The sequence below is a fragment of the Achroia grisella genome, unplaced genomic scaffold, assembly GCF_030625045.1.
Source record: "Achroia grisella isolate CSIRO2021 unplaced genomic scaffold, CSIRO_AGI_Agris_v1 utg1080, whole genome shotgun sequence".
Lineage (NCBI taxonomy): Eukaryota > Metazoa > Arthropoda > Insecta > Lepidoptera > Pyralidae > Achroia > Achroia grisella.
Window position 1 is genome coordinate 1778195 of NW_026712570.1, and position 12706 is coordinate 1790900.

The following is a 12706-nucleotide window of genomic DNA, read 5'->3' on the forward strand; positions in this document are numbered from 1 at the left end:
GTTTTTAAACCTGATAACTTCTCAGTTATAGTGTTTAATATCAATTCAAAATAATTTTGGAGTATTCATAAGTCAAGCACTTATGAATAGTCATATAATTATTTTTTAGATTTATAGTCGACCTCGGTGGTCTAGCAATCTAACACACCGTTTTACGTTCGATGGTTGCCGGTTCTATTCTTCGCACGGAACAAACATTTGTATTTATGAGTATGATTGTTTGTATCGGTCTGCGTGTTATCTATGTATAAAAAAAATGTATGTATTTACGAAAAAAAATATCTATGTATTTGTATCAGTTATCTAGTATCCATAACACAAGCTCTAGCTAGCTTAACTTGGCTCTAGATGGTGCTGTGTGAGTTGTCCTGAGAGTATTATTATTTCAATAAAGATTGTATCCCTAATAAGTAAATAAAAAACACATAACCTCCTCATTATTTGAAGTCGGATAAATATGAACTTGATATAATAAACACCAAATTACGGTTAGAAAGGAAACATAAATGAAACAACTGCATATGGCCGCAATAAATTCTGTTTATCTTCTTGCGTTTTATTTACAGTCATTTGCAGTTCAACCTGGGCTAAATTCCAGTGGTTAAGTTTTACTGAAATACAGTGTGAAAGTAAAAATATATGTTTAGCATAAACAATGGCACCGGTTTTGTTTATAGTGTGTTGCAACTGAATATATTCGAGTACTACATTTAGTTAGAGATTTTTATAATCAACTCAAAATGATTGCAATGACTACAAATGGTTACAGATGCATTTTCTCGAAGAGTTATTTTTACCTAAACCTCACTGTTAATTTATTTATTTCAGCTATTAGGCTTCATTTTATAAATACCTTATAGATTAAGATACATATATAATAATATGCTTATGGTATATGTTCGGGAAAATACTTTATGTGGAAGCGTCTGTCTCGTACCTGTATGGTTCTGCGGATTTCTTGGGCTTCAGGGTCTCGAAGATATTTTCGCTAGCTTTCCAGTTTCACAGTAGGTTTAACTCAGTTTTAATTTATTTTAATATACAAAAAATGCGCGCGCGTCATGGCCGCCGTAGAAGGGGGGGTGAGGGGGGGGGGGGGAAGGAATAGCGCGGGAACAGAAACTAACGGACTCTAATATAATAATCTGTGCTTACGATGGTACAGGGTAGATTTTGAACAGTATATATATCATAATCATTATCATTACATAGTATAAAACAAAGTCGCTGTCGCTGTCTGTCCGTCCCTATGTATGCTTAAACCTTTAAAACTGCGCAACGGATTTTAAAGCTATTTTTTAATGGATAGAGTGATTCAAGAGGAAGATTTATATGTATAATACATGTACATCCGTACGAAGCCGAAGTGAGTAGCTAGTAAAATATAAAATCAGATAATAATATTGTCAGTATGATCACCACGCACTATGGCAATCTGTCACGATCGCGATGGCGGCGGTACATAATTTCGGGCAGTAGGTTTCATAACGGTCGACATCATGTTGGTGAGGATCCGGGCCACAAAAATCGAAGTTCGCGTGTAATCGACAATGTCCTTTTCCTTGCATAGGGTTTTTTAAGAAGGGTATGTTAATTTTTTAAGGGTAGGGGTAGTGTGTAGGGATTTTGTGTGTGTGTAAGTAATGAATGATTTTTCAGCCGTCTATAGGCTATCAGATAATAATAATAATAATAATCTCAGGACAATTTACACAGCGCCATCTAGTCCCAAGTACGCTAGCTAAAACTTGTGTTATGGGTTTTAGACAACTGATACATATACGTAGATTTTTTTTGTAAATACATACATAATATACATAGAAAACATTCAGACCGATACAAACTATCATACTCATTAATACAGATGTTTGTGCCTTGCAAGGAATCGAACCTCGGACCAAAGGTCGTAAAGCAATCTAGACCGCTAGACACCGTTTTACGTCGTCAAATAGATGAGCCGTTAACTATCATATCATATCAATCTTATCTAATATTTTAGAACTTTGATAATTTATGAACGCCTTTAAATGTATGGAGTAACTGAAAACTGGTCTCCTATAACAAATAATGCATTGAGTACCTTTTGCATCTGTGGTACATATATAAAGAAAGAGGAAAGGAAGGTCATATATGAAATTTTATATATACATAGTGTATTTGTTTGTTGCCAGCTTTTACTCAGTTTATGTAAAATTCCATCTTGCAATAACGTAAATAAAAAAGTACCTTGTTTAGGCTTCCCGCTAATAAAAATACATGGATGCAAAGATCCAAACACTGGCATCTAATTGACTACGCAATCGTTCGGCAACGTGACGTCTCCCAAGTCCTCGTCACCCGCGTCATGCGTGGTGCGCACTACTGGACTGACCATAGGCTTGTTGTTGCTAAGTTGCGTCTTCGCCTCTATCGTCCTCGAAGATCTGGTAGATCAAAGCCCAATGCGAGTCTTAACGTAGATGGGCTTCAAGATCTTGAGATGAGGAAAGAATATATGGTCTCTGGCGGCATTGTGGATTGCGACTGGAGTGCTTTGTCTTCTCACATACTGAACACGGCCACAACTACTTTGGGTAGTAGAGTCCGTAAGAACGATTTTGATGAGAATGATTTATTGACGGAAGCAATTGACAAGCATCGCCGTCTCCTCCGACAAATGGTGACCAAAATGTGAGCGTTGCGGAGATCAGACGAAGTAACCTGCAGCTGAGGCGATTATCTAGGGAGGCCAAAAACAAGTGGTGGCGAGAGAAGGCTCAACAGATTCAGTGGCTCGTTGACACGAATCAGCTCGGAGAATTTTACAGCGATACATATATAAAATTAATTGGCACAACCTCTATTGCCAAAATACCGTTAAAGCCGCTGTCTGGAGTAGGTGTACTTAAGAGCAAAGAGGAAGTACTTGCACGATGGGCAGAACACTTCAGCACTCTGCTAAATGTGGACCGGGCTGCTGACCTGGAACACATTCGTTCGATTCCGCAACTCCCTGTCGCTACTGAGCTGGACGAGACACTTTTTTGTGAATTTATTGCTCTCGCCATCAAACAACAGCAAAATAAGCGCGCGCGTGGGCATTGACTCTATACCGGGAGAACTGTTTAAATACGGCGGTGATGAATTGCATTCAGCTATATGGGAACATTTTGTTCGTATGTGGCAAGAGGAACAAGTCATCTACTTTTAAAGTATCACGTATCAGGGCCCTATATAAGAACAAGGGTGACCGGTATATATCATACCGTGGTATCGCTACTATCAGTATGGAAAAGTCTTTGCACGCTGTTCTGAACCGCCTTATGTATGCTTTCCGAAAAAATCTTTAAACCCACTCCGGCCAGAACGAGGTATTTTAAAGCTATATTTTCAGTGAGACAACTACAGGAGAAGAGCAGAGAGCAAGATATTTATATCTCTGTTTTGTTGACCTGTACATCCTTCGATAGTGTGCTCGAAGCCTCTAGCTTGTAAAATCTAAAATCGGATGTACAGACATTGTCTTCTAAGACTCCTGCATGACGACATGCAGTGCTGCGTCTGTTAACGACGAACAGTCCAATTTTTTCCCCGTCACCTGTGGGGTAAAACAGGGGTGCGTTCTAGCACCCACAACGGTCGACGTTATCATGTTGGTGAGGATCCAAGAGGTCTCACAAACGACTTCGAAGTTCGCATTCGATTTCGACAATGTTTTTCCTTGCAGATGAAAGCCCGGTTTTTTAAGCCGTGATCACTGAGTTGATTACGCTGTGACCTTTTTAGCAGAATCCCCAGGGGGCCTGCAACAGCTAATGTCCGATTTCAGTCGTGCCAAAAATTTGGCTTAAAAATCAGTGTCAAAAAGAATAATAATGTCTTTGGATACTCATGGTCGCGAGTCACTGAATATTACACTCGGAGGGGATGAGCTGAAAACTGGATGTTATCGCTACCTAGACAATATCATATAAGTGAGATTTTTTTTTTTGCAAGATCAACAGCAGAATATACATGAAAACACCCAGACCGACTCTAAACAATCATACTTATTAACGAACAAATGTTTGTGCCGTACAAGCCCAAATCTTATACCTGCCGAAACGTGGACGTATATCGCCGTCACATCCACTAGACCGATTCCACCTCGGGGTTGTCGGAAAATAGATATCCGTTATCTATCATACGGAATATGAAGTCTTATCTAATATTTTAGAATTTCCTTATTTATGAACGTCCTTTAAATGTATGTGACGCGTATGATGGAGGAAAAACTAGTGCATCTTTTCCTCAGAACAAATAATGCATTGGAAGCATGGCGGCATCTCAGGTACATATATAAAGAAGCGACACAGGAAGCAGTTCATATATCAATTTTATATATACATAGTGGATATTTGTTAATTCTTTTTTATATAATCTGCTTTTTTTGGATAATTTAAGCTGAGGTACCATCTGTATATATATATATATCGGTGTGCTCTCACACAACGCAACGCCATACACACAAAATCGCTACATAGTCACATGCGAGCACATCAACGACAAAATCGGAACTGAAGATAGTCGCCGTGGCCGAAATCGGCCTGGATTACATCATCATCATCATCATACTGCTTTTTTATAATTTATATGATACATTATATATATATAACATAGACTTCACACAACGCAACGCCATCTAGTTCCAAGTCAAGCTAGCTAAAGCTTACAAATGTTTGTTCCTGAGATAACTAATACAAATACATAGATATACATTTTCTCATACATAGAAAACACCCAGACCGATACAAATAATTATACTCGTGAATACAATTGTGCCGTGCGAGGAATCGACACTGCGACCATCGGAAGTAAAGCGGCGTGCTAAATCGCTTGTTACGAACTATATTTATACCTTTTTTTTTATCTATGTTTTTTATAATATTATATTGTTTTTATATGACATAAGTCTATTACACAATATTTTAAGACTATACGCTGCCGTTTTCTTTGCTCGTCATCTTTGTCTCCATCCTTCACATCGCTAGACCACCGAGACCATCCATATGTGTCCGTATACTGTATATTTGTGTATCTGTCGATGTACATTACTATCTATCTATCTAGTATTTTTTCAAAGCAGATTTTCTTAAAAGTTTTCGCATTTAATCATTCTTTCAATATTGGCCCTGAATACAAAACTCCTATAGGTATGACCTTGTTGGCAAAGTTAAGGAAAATAAGCAATAAACTCGGGCGTCTTCTTTTTATATGGGAAAATAAAAAGTTATAATAAGAAAATATAAGTTATACATTAACAAATAAGTGATCCATGTACTCTGGCAATCGTATAGCTTTCAATAACAAACTTTTGTTAATTTACAGTGTACTTATTTATTATATAGTAGCTGTACACGCGACTTCGTCCGCGTGGAATATAACTTTACTTTTCTAAAATAAAAGTAGCCTAAGTTACTCCTTATTACATCAGTCACCTGCCGAAAAAGGTCTTGTCAAAACCGGTCCAGCCATTTCAGAGATAATCCGGAACAAACAGACAGACAGACAAAAATTGTAAAAAATGTTATTTTGGTGTATGTACCGTATTTATATATATTCATATATGTAGTAAAAAACGGTTATTTCAATATTACAAACAGACACTCCAATTTTATTTATATTAATAGATATTACAAACTTTATTAATAAAATAAGAATATAGCACAGTTTTATTCATCAACACAACGGCCTCAGTGGTATAGCGGTTTAGAATTCCGCCCTACTTTCAAAGGTCGCGAATTCGGTTTGTCGGACGGTGCATACATTTGTATTCATAAGTATGATTGTTTGTATCGGTCTGGGATTATATCCTGAGATCTATTATTATTAATGAGGAAATATTCGGAATACGGAACAATTATTTCTGCATTATTATAATCAGGCAATCGTTGTTCAACCATTAAAGTAAATTATTTTGAGTTGAATATTGATAGTTTATTTTTTTATATAACACAGGAGACAAACGAGCATGCGGCTCTGATGGTAAGTGATTACCGCCACACATGAGCACCCGCAACACCAGGGGCATTGCAAGTACGTTGTCGGCCTTTTAAAAAGGAATAAGCTCTTTTCTTGAAGGTTCGTCGTTCATCGTATATATATATATCGGTTCGGAAATACCACTGCTGGAAGGTGATTCCACAATGTGGTTGTGCGTGGCAAAAAGTTTCCAAAAAACTGCACTGTCGAAGACCGCCAGTTTGTTTTCTATTACAATTATATAAAGAATAGTTTCTTTATATAAAGTATATATCCCCAATTTTACGTCTGTAATTTTTCAAACGGAAACAAAGTTAATTATAAGTAATCAGTTCCTCTAATGTACATTACCAACAGGAATTAATTAAAATATGTACCCACGCTCCAAAAGCACAGAAACTTATAAATTTTCTCTTTATATTTGAGTAATACAAAATTTGTATAGTCATGCCGAAACTTTCGGCCGTCAGTGCTCGAGGTCTTGTAACCATCTTTTCAGTTTAGTATTTAAAATTTGTAATATTATTACCGAGTATTTTTAACTAAAATCATAGATTTTTAAGAACAACAAGAGCTTTGATCAACGGCCCACATAATGCCAAAGTAGACTTATGGAAGTTAAATCATCCTGCTCATTTGGATTTTATTCAACCAGCCGAACACCTGCCCACTTGGAAATCGCTTAACAGACTGCGAACTCAGATGGGCTGCTGCTGGTACAACTTGGTAAAATAGGGTGTCGCTTCAAGAGAGGCTTGTGACTACGGAGCACCATCCCAGACCATGGTCCATTTATTGACCTGTCCTTTATGCCCAACATCCTGCATAAAAAAAGATCTAAGAGGTGCGACAGAATGCGCAAAAGTCGTCGTAACATTCTAGGGAAAATATATTTAGTTACCGTTGATACGAAAGAAGAACTAAAATAATAACCTACTCAGTATATTATATTATATTATACTATATTATATTATATATATTATAATATTGTATGTATACTATTCGAGTTCTCTGTACTAATATTATCTACTAGCTGTGCCCGCGGTTTCATCCGCGAAATATCACCTGAAATTAATAGTATTGTTATTCTGATGTATAAGCTATATTATTGTACGATACTGTGTTGTGAATGTTTAAACACTTAAATTATACTTTTGAAACATTTTCTCATATTATTATTCAAAATACTCGATTTTTTTACAACATGGGTCAATTGATACGACGCCTTCTAGTCCCCAGCTAAGTAAAGCATGTGTTATGGTACTAAACAACAGATAGAAGAACTATTTTTTTTGTAATCATGTACATAATATGTATATAACACACCGAGATTAATAGAATCATACAAATTAATATAAATATCGAGAAATCAAACCTGCACTAAATAACTGACAAACACATAATTTTTTTTGTAATTATATGTATATATATAATATGTAACAGAAACCACCCAGACTCATGAATACAAATATTTGAATTGTGCAAGAAATTGAACCTGCGACCATCGGTAACAAATCCGTGTCCTAAACCGCTAGACCACCAAGGCTACACTCTATTAAATAGTCAGCTACGATTATTATCTCGGGAACTGCGTCATATTGTCATCATATAAACACATTTGTACATATTGATCCAAATTCACAAGTAACTTACTGTATTTGGCCTAAGGAAGCCTTTGATATTTGTCAAAGGATGACGTTGAATACATTATGCATTTTATTCATGTAAATTTGGGCTCGCTTATCAAGAATTTTAGAGTTTGTAATGCTCAGACGGAGTTGTCTATATCTCCGTATTATATATTTAAAATATTAGTATGTCAATATACATAAAATAAAGTTTTAATTTCATAAATATATATACCTACATCGCGATTGTTTTGCGCGGACACACGTCTTAAGATAATACTTAACATATTTGATGTATAAAACATATAGTACGCTACATATACAACACTCGCGAGCAAAAGTATGGAGTCACTTGGTATTGATTCCGCGCGATGTTGATTACTTAATAACTAGTTAATAATAGTAAAAATGATACCATTTGAAATGTTAAACTGTTAACTTTAAATTGATACCCAATTCATATAATTTACATCACACCAGTATTTATGGAGCTATCCCAGATTGAGTGTAGGGGTTAGGAAAATACAAGGATAATGGAAAAATAATGAATGAAAAAATAACAACGATTAATTAATAAAAAAAATATTTGGCTTTAAAAATAAGATTCAATATGTTCCGTTGATAATAATAAAGGTAATACTATTTCTAACTTTAAACTGTTAACTTTAAATTGATACCCAATTCATTTAAACCACACCAGTATTTAAGGAATTACTCTGGATTGAGTGAAGGAGTTAGGAAAATATAAGAATAATGAAAACTAACGAATGAAGAAAACAACAACGATTAATTAATAATATTTATTTGAAAATAAAATTAAAATTCAATATCTTCCTTTAATAATAATAAAAGTGATACCATTGGAAACGTTAAACTGTTAAATGGATACCGAATTCATTTAAATTACACCTGTATTTAAGGAGCTATCCCGGATTGAGTGTAGGAGTTAGGAAAATATAAGGATAATGAAAAAATATTTAATGAAAGAAACAACAAAATTTATTTGGTCTTAAAATTAAGTTTCAATATTTTGTGTTCCTTTCTCTAGCCCAAATAACTGCTCAAAGACGGTTCTTTATTTGTTTATTTATTTATTTTATTCTTTATTGCACTTTAAAGAGTGTATCTTGTACACTCTTTAAAGTGCAATAAAGAATAAGCGAGCTTAATGCCATATGGCATTCTCTACCAGCTAATCAGAGATCACGCGACATCAATTCCAAGTAAGTGATTCCATACTTTTGCTCGCGAGTGTACTTTCAAATGACATCTCACTGCACGCAACTGTAATGCAGTCCGTATGTTATTCCTAGGAACGAGTTTAAAGTGAGTTCGACGCTGAAATAATAAAATTTGAATTTCTGAAACCTTCATCTATGCATAAAACATTTGTAGCCAACAAATGTTGCTACAACATGGCGTCTCTCTTATAGGATTATAAATCATAATAACTCAGGACTATTCACACAGCGCCATCTAGTTCCAAGCTACGTAGAATAAAACTACATAGATACTTTTTTTGTAAATACATACATGTTAGTCATAGAAATATATATACTAGCTATCTCGGCAAACGTTATTTTGCCATATAAATTAAATGCCCAGTGCATTGGTCGAAAAAAAGGGTTGATGCTAGAAGGGTGAAAATTTAAGGTTGTATGTATTATTGCCACATTATAAAAAAAAAATTACCAAAAAATAAATGTTAGGTGGAGAACACTTATCATCTAGGGGTATGAAAAATAGATAGTAGCCGATTCTCAGACTTACTGAATATGTATATTAATTTAATAAAAATCGGTCAAATCGTTTCGAAGGAGTATGGTAACTAACATCGATACTTGACACGAGAATTTTATACATATATAATATAATAATAATAATAATAATAATAATAATAATTCTTTTATACTAAAAAATATATATATACATTAGGTATAGAATTAGTACGTTTGTTCGTCTCTCAAAATAGAACCTGTAGATTTTTACCAACGAAACTCTTCAGGTATACACGATGTGGAATGTTAAGATGCAAGCTATAGGAAGCTTGCACTAGTTAACGACCACATGAAAGCTCTGAAAGCGCTGAAAGCCCTCGTGTTTACACTCATTAATTGCTTTCTGACACGACTCTCAAAGGATTTTGGATCTTATATTAATCGATATATGACTCGAAAATGTAAACGAACGTATGGGATATATTGATGCCAGCTTCTAGAGGTGGTTACTTGAATCGACTTTTGCTCGGTAATTGTAACATATTTGGAACCAGCTGTAACTGGAGTCCCTCTCCAGTTAGTTACAGTTACTGTTAATTTTTTTTAATTCTTCTTCTTCGTTTCAACGGCAACCAAATACATATATTTAAATATATTTTCCCCAGAACCCCTCGACAACCCTTGCGCACTCCGTCGCATCCCTTGTGCAGACTGCTGGGCACAAAGGACAAGCCAGCAGGTGTGCCATAGTCTGGGATGGCGCTCCGCAGTCACAAGCCTCCCTTGAAGCGGCACCCCACTTTACCAAGTTGTACCTGCAGCGGCCCATCTGGGTTCGTAGTCTGTTGAGCGATTTCCAAATGGGCCATTGCAGGTCGCTACCTGGGGGCAGGTGTTCGATTGGTTGAATAAAGTCCAAAGGAGCAGGATGATTTAACTTCCATAAGTCTACTTTGGCTTTATGTGGGTCGTTGGACAAGGCACTTGTCCCTCTTAACTTTTTTTTTAATAATAATAATAATAAGTACACACACACTCATACACGCACACACACATATACACACACACTGCACTTCACTCATTTGCTTTCGGTCCGTAAGTGTATACATTTTAAAGAAAAAACCAGCAAAATCTGGGCAAAATTAATAAAAAATCTTTAATAATAATAATATTTCTGTATTGGAACTAATAAATAATATTTAACAAAGTAGTATAAATCGTAAAAACCCAGCAAAGCTGTGAAAATAAAATATACAATAATAATAATCACAGGACAATTCATACAGCGCCATCTAGTCTCAAGTTAAGCTAGCTACAGCTTGTGTTGTGGGTACTAGATACTGATACAAACATAATATATATAGAAAACACGCAGACCGATACAAACAATCATACTCATGAATACAAATGTTGTGCCGTGCGAGGAATCTAACCCGCGACCATTGGAAGTACGGCGGTTAGCAAAACCGCTAGATCACTGAGGCCTTCAATGTATAAAGAATGTGTATATTTCCCAAAAGGTCTCACAGCGAAGACTAATCTAAAAGTAACATATAACAAACAGATAGCAAAGCCTATCACTAAATGTTTACTTGAATAACGAGCGTGCATGGCAATAGTTGTTCATGCAATGGGATTTTCATTTAATGTCAGACATAGACACCTATATAAATTTACATCATTACATAGTAGAGTTTAATAGATAGAGTGATTCAAGGGGAAGGTTTATATGTATAATATATGTATAATCTGACAAAGCCGGAGCAAGTAGCTAGTATTAAAAAAATGGCTTTTTAAAAAAAAAAAAAAAAAATTTAATTGAGTTTCTTGCCAGTTCTTCTCAATTGAAACTGTATACTGAACTGGATGGTAGGGAAATAATTATAATATAAAAATTTGATGTTAATAAGCGGCTAACATGATCTACATAAATAAATTCTTTTTTAATTTGAATTTGTATACCCTAAAAATTCGGTTCTCTCAAGAAAAAAAACTATTGAATTGAAAACTCCTTTCTTTTTTGAACTCGGTATAAAAATACGAAACTGGAGTTGAGTGAACTGGAGGGAACCGAGACGCTTATCTCCAGACATCCGATCCTCTAACTTGTAAAGAGGGATGGAGGTACGATAGTATAAGCCGATCAGATCTCTCTCAAGTACCCTTATATTGACATCAAACTGTGCAGGTGCGACCTGGCTTTGTAACTATATCGCCATGCATAAATTTTTATAAGCAATGCTTGGAAGCTTTTTTTATCTAATATATAAAATTCTCGCGTCACAGTAATATCTTACATAGTATAAAACAAAGTCGCTGTCGCTGTCTGTCCCTATGTATGCTTAAATCTTTAAAACTACGCAACGGATTTTGAAGCAGTTTTTTTAATAGATAGAGTGATTCAAGAGGAAGATTTATGTATATAATACATGTATACCCGGGAGAAGCCGGGGCGAGTAGCTATCATCATCTGCTTCTTCCTTATCCCATTTATTTGTGGTCGGCGTAATATGTTTCTCTCTTCCATTCATCCCTGTTCGCAGTCATCGCGTTATTTACTTCCTTTCTTACCATATCATCTTTCACACAGTCCATCCATCTCTTTTTCGGCCTTCCTCTGCCCTTTTAACCATCCACATTCATATGTAACACCTTTTGCAGGGGCGAGTAGCTAGTAGGTTCTATATTGGAATAACAAACTATAATTTAAAAAGATATATAAATTGGGCAAAATGTATCGATAATTGTCAAGTAAGTGTAATGCAAATGAAGTTACACAGGTCGGACAGTGATAATATAAAACGTCTCTATGGTCACGGCACTGACCACGACAATCTGCCACAGTAGCGATACACCACCTTCCGCCAGTAGTCCTCTTTCATTAAGATGGGCAGCATGTTGGTGGGGACCCGGGCCACAAACGCTTTGAAAGTTGACTCAACTCCAGATACGTCACCCTCAATTTGTTACTTCGCAACTTTTACTAAGTGAAGCAATTGTGTTATTTTTTTTTATTACAATAAGAGTCAACCATAACAAGCTGATGGCCCACCTAATTTATAATCTTATTATTATTAATTAATATAATATTTTTTTATTATTTATAGTACTATAAATGTCTAGGGCAATATAATAATAATAATAATAATTTTTATTTGACAACATCGTCATTGTGCCGTGACCAATGACATAACTTTTATTTTAAATATATTTATTATTATTTCTTATGTATGTCGCACCCAGTGTCTATAGAAAGGTATTTATAATATGGGACACCATGTGGAACTCGCCTGAATTAAATAAATAAATAAAATAAATAAAAGTGTACTTGCGCAAACATAATGCCATATGGCAATTATA

At 35.3% G+C, this 12706-nt stretch overlaps 1 pseudogene; it reads left to right on the forward strand.

Annotated features, from left to right (window-relative positions):
• Positions 1 to 1499: 1499 nt before the first annotated feature.
• LOC131842499 (uncharacterized) lies at positions 1500 to 3953 on the forward strand (annotated as a pseudogene).
• The last annotated feature ends 8753 nt before the right edge of the window (positions 3954 to 12706 follow it).